Source organism: Acyrthosiphon pisum, chromosome A1, assembly GCF_005508785.2.
Source record: "Acyrthosiphon pisum isolate AL4f chromosome A1, pea_aphid_22Mar2018_4r6ur, whole genome shotgun sequence".
Taxonomy (NCBI): Eukaryota; Metazoa; Arthropoda; class Insecta; order Hemiptera; family Aphididae; genus Acyrthosiphon; species Acyrthosiphon pisum.
Window position 1 is genome coordinate 144,495,589 of NC_042494.1, and position 6,000 is coordinate 144,501,588.

Here is a 6,000-nt window from a genome sequence, read left to right on the forward strand (position 1 = left end):
ATTACTGTTATATTATAATATATCATAATTTATAACGATTTACACATAGATAGGTATCTATATAGATTTACCAACAGGTATACATATAGACTCTCTATCTATATATTTATGTACACTACAGCGAAGCTTACAAACTTCCATATTTAAAGAAATATTTTTGAGAACTTTATAACAAAGTTAGGACCAAATTATATATGAGCAATGTATTTATAATTCTAATAGATGAACTTCTTTATAGATATACCAATAGTAAGAATTTTTTTTGTTGTCCTTCGAGATATATCGTAATATGGAAGTTTCACTAATATTGTGTATGCAATATATATGTATGCGCAATGCGGTTTAGTGGTGGTGTGTGGTATAATACACCTATACAATATAATAATATACCTTTAGCCTAACCCGCGTCAAAATTCGCCCCTCTCATCATCCCAATGGGACCAATGGCCGCTATAAACCGGATTGTTAACATTCTTCGGGTCACGTGTATGCATATATAACGAGCTGCAAGATGTTCACCTCATATATAAGGTATATATAAGTGCATTCTCATTGTACATACACGAATATTATATTATAATTTAATAAATGTATTATATGGGTATCATCCTATATTATAATATGTGTGTATATACTATATATATATGCATCAGGCGCGAACAAATAATTATTTTTTATTGTACCTTAAACGTGCAGTATAATATGCATGTACCTAGGATCCGTTGTTGTATTTCTTTCCATTTTATATATCACCCCGGCCACTGTTTTATATTTTATATATGTATTGTGTATTTGTGTATGTAGCATGCATACCTATACTTGCACAGCAGCACTGCAATACAGCCACAATACACTTTGTGACCTGCAGCGTATGCAATACAGAATGATTCAAGAAAACGATATTATAAAAAATATGAGTAGATGAACGTGAACACCTAAATAGTACATAATATAATATATATACAATAGCCATATAGAAAGCCTATCACAAAAAAAGTTTACGTCGAGTTAAATGAAAAAACCACATAGGTACCTAGTTATGAACACTGTAGGTACACCTATATAATATTATGTAGTTACTCAAGTCACACTGACATATTATTGTATGTTACGTAATATTTTCAGTGTACTGCAATAAAATATAAAGGTATATGGATATAAATAAATGATTATACTTATTTACAAAATTATGACGTAATTATATCTTGAAAATTATTAAAAAAAAATAATAGTGAATCAATTATTTCGATCAAACACATATTTCTACATAATAACATGGTGAGTCTACTTTTACTTTGCATTTTGAAAAGTATTCTTTCATTTAAAAATATATATAATAAATTATTGAAATTAAAACTGTAAAGATAGACACTTCGACTTTAAATTGTAAAATATATAAATATGTATCAACGAAATGTATATAAGGTGGTTTATAACATAAAAGTTATTAGGTAACTATATGATACATTTTGACAAAAATGTATTGAGCCATTGTATTAAATTAATATTGATAGATTTATAGGTAGTATTTAACTCTATGTATATAATGCTATGCGCGATAAATCATCTTTATTATAATGATATACATGTTTTCGTGGTATATATACTATGCATTATTATATAATGGTTTCGAATAGGAACGAATATGTATTTTCTATATTTTCTATATCATAATATAATAATACTATTCCCTAAGACCAATTATTTTATAACACAGTACCAAAGCTTATGGTTTTTTGGAAAATGTCACACAGTACGTATAGGTACAATATTACAATATAATTATTATGATATGACCGTGGTGAGATGAAGCGCATCATGTTGCTTGATAGAAATAATATAGACATGCGTACAACAGTCAACAACTATTCCATAAAACAGATTATAAAATATATTATTACATGAAACTAAAATCGTACCAATGTCTCTGATTATAGACATTTAATGAGGACTCATTGCAGCGGGTGTACGAACTGGCTTATCATATTATTATAATTAAACACGTGCTGCATTATAAAATAGTATTCTAAATTTTGAACTACAGATAATACGTGATAGATCAACGGTATACGGTCGCGGTCGGTCCTACAGGGAGAAGGACACAGTATTAGACGCATTTGATAAAATTTTATTAAACTGATAATATATAATAATATAATATTTCAATATGATATTATGGTACCTACATTATAATAGTATTATATAATAATATTATGATGTAAATTAAAATTGATAACGATTATTTTGACTTTTTCATGACACGCGTTATCGCGGACTATTATTGACTTGTAAATTATCTCCTTCGTAGTATCTCCGCTACAGTCTATCAAATCTGCCTTTTTTATTTTTATTTTTATTTATTTTAACCAATAATCCATCAATTTATTGTTCTTATTCTTCTTCTTTTTTTGTAACAGATTGAATAAAAAACATACGAACCAAAAAAATATCTCCAGCTCTGCACATTATAAGTATAATACAGAATATAATAACTAATCCTAGGGACTTAAATTAATTATATTAGGTATTTATTATGCGTACATGTTTTGAACACCACCGCTTGCGGATTATCATAATCGGTAATAACTATATTCTACAGCGATGATTTAAAACTTAAATGTATTTTAGGTACCTACCTATACGTCGGTGTAGAAAATAAATAAGAATAAAGTTTCAAGGAAAAGGGAACGATTCTAATTTCTAGTAATATATTATTTATATAATGTCAATACAAAGTGATTTTAATATATGTATTATATTATTCATACAATTAGTATAATATATAGTAAACTATGTTAAGATATAAGTTAAGAAACTTATAACCCCTGTACAATTTTTTTCGACGCGTTAAAAAGTTTGTAATAAAACTAATTCAGTTATAATTTTAAGTGAACACGTATTATTAACAATTCATATATTATAATATTGTTATAGATTCATGTATTTGGTATGAATCAACAAAATTAATAGTATATCACTTTATGCATAAACATGAAATAATAAAATAATAAAGACGAGTTTACTCTATTAGTTTGAATCGATGGATTATTAATTTTAAGTACTTAAGTAGGTAATCCATTAATTTTGATCGTAATCCAGATTTTGAGACCGGGACTGTTCAGATATGGTGGTATATTTTCTATTCTAGTCCTAAATGCAATTTTTAATATACACAAGTTACGATTTAAGACAATTATTAAAATTATGTTGAAATGTATAGGTTAGGTTAGGTTACGTTTTGACAAAATATCAATGGGTATTTAATGACATGTAGAAATTACAAACCTACAAAAAACTCACAACAAGTAAATATTTATCAAAAATGACTTTGCGTAAGGTTTATACTACATCATAATTCTGAACATACCTATATATATTATATTATATCGTTCCTAAATCATAATGTTTATTGTATACCACTGTATCAACATTTAACAGTACATATTGTTCATATATGACATTCATAAAATAATCATAACATAAAATCAATGATTGCTTATTTTTAATTTAAAAAAAACTATTTTTTAATGCTATTTATAAACATGAATTTATATTTACTAGGAAAAAAGATACAAAAATATAGTTGGACTAGAAAATTTTAGAGTTCTGTGTTTTGTGAATTCAACACACTATTTAGTTTATTATATATTTTGATTTATTAATAGACTAAAATCCCATTAAATCATTAAAAAAAATACAAATCCGACGTGTAATATGCTGAATATTTTATTCACATGACATGTGTTTATAAGTTCAAGCTTCATTCAAGAATTTATACTAGTAGAACTTCGTAACAATTTTTAGTTTCTACGTAATAAGCTCGTAAAAAATTAGTTAATAATAAACGCATTAAGCTACATTTTTTAACATACCTATATAATATTATTATGGTAAATAAAAGCTTTCACGATTGATTTTATTTTTAGACACATTTCATTACAATACATATTATTGTATATACAATCAATGCGGTGTAATGTGAACTTTTTAAGTCCCACACAGTGGAAGAATATTGAAATGCCCATCTTGTCTGTAGTTGGGTGTGATAGGAATACAAGATATTTTTTGAAAAAAAACAATTAAGTAAGTATTATTCTCTCACAATTAACCTAAATCATCGGGTATTAAGTTAAGTATAAACTGAAACAAAAATATTTACTTTAAAACGCATACCGCAAGTTAGAAATATGTGATATAATATACTATATATGCACTATGACATGCGCGAGATTTACTTTGAACAATTTCCATATGATTGTTATTTATAGTTCATTGTATTTTTTCGCATCACGTAATAGTGCGGCAGGACAATGGGCGCAAACGGACAGCAACGCAATTGCAATTTTTCCACTGATTTAAACGTGAAAAATTAAAACTATTCTCGACGAAACTCCTATCCTGAACATGTGAGGTATTTATAAATGTATATAATAATATGCAAGCATACTACATGAAATATAATATAAACAATTTCAAACAATATTCAATATGTCACCGCAGTGTGCACATTCACGTAAAACCCATTAAAACGATGAATAATATACATAATGTAACGCGTTAAATATCCATGTCGGCGTCTTAGTTAATTGAAATAATGGTGAAAAATCATTTTAGTAGTATTTTCTTGTAGTCATTGTCGTCGTCTAAAAAACCACGCGCGTCAGCGCATATACATAATAATATATAGGTAATACGTATACTACATATGACTAACCATGGTATATTCCTACAACCTACTACCTACATATTATATAGAAGTTAGACGTTAGTATATACCCTCCTCTTATGTAGGTTATATATGAATATATTTACTAATCGTCTAAATCACAAATAGTATGATTTTTATGTCTGATGGTTAATGCATCCTTAACCATGGTTGATAAGGACGGAGAAGTTAATTTTTAACATATTAATAAATATTAATTTTATTTTGGAAAAAATTATATTTTAAAATGGGATTACGATTAGAATGTTTGAATCCGAAAGAATATAATATAATATAATATATTGTATTCCAACTGGCCATAGGTATTTGCACGTTTTGCACTTTCTACTGCAGCCCTGCAGTTTTTATTGTTTGTATGGCTTGTATAACAAATTTACAGGCAACAATATATTGAAATATAATAATTTATGCATTTGTAAATTACTATAATATATTGGCTATAATTATATATTAAATGGTTTAAAATTACGATTTCTAATTATACATAGCCACATAGGCATATACTTTATGATAATAATATGGTATTTTAGATATATGCACGTATCGGTTTTTAATATAGGTATGGACGTATGGTATATGTTTTGACGTAAATGTATCAACGAAAAAAGGGTACCCTTTATAATTAAATTACCCATATTACTCAGTATACCCTAGGTATAAACATATTTTTGAAATCTATTTTCGCGGGGGCATGGAACTATGAACTATTGGATCATCAATCTCCCGCAGACAGAATTCTAAAATATGTATAGGGTAGTAGGGTACCGAGTAATGTAGCTAATTAGGTTATATAGTGTACCCAGTTTTCGTGGACATACTGTGTATATGTACCAGATGTAAATACTCGTGTATTATGTATATACTGCAAGTCTGGGCGTCGACGGTGGCGGAAGGCCCTTGGTCAGTCCAAATATTATTACAATATATTATACGACTTTATAGCTCTCGTGCAGTGTATCTATACACGAAATGTTTATACACTAAACACTCACAGCCGACAAACAACAGACCGCTTAGTACGATACATAATACTACATAATATTATACATGTCTGCCGATGTGTGATGCCATAGAGCAGACAGATCGAATTAATATTGCAATTATTATTGATTGCATATTACCTATTCATAGACGGCGAGCAAAAACTTAAACGCATCAGCCTTAAGAGGACGTCTTACATACGTACGTTATAGCAAATTTTTGTTCGCTAGTTTCAATAGGGTGCTGTCATTTTTGATTTTAGAGTGAATTGACCTATTATCAAACTTTTAGGT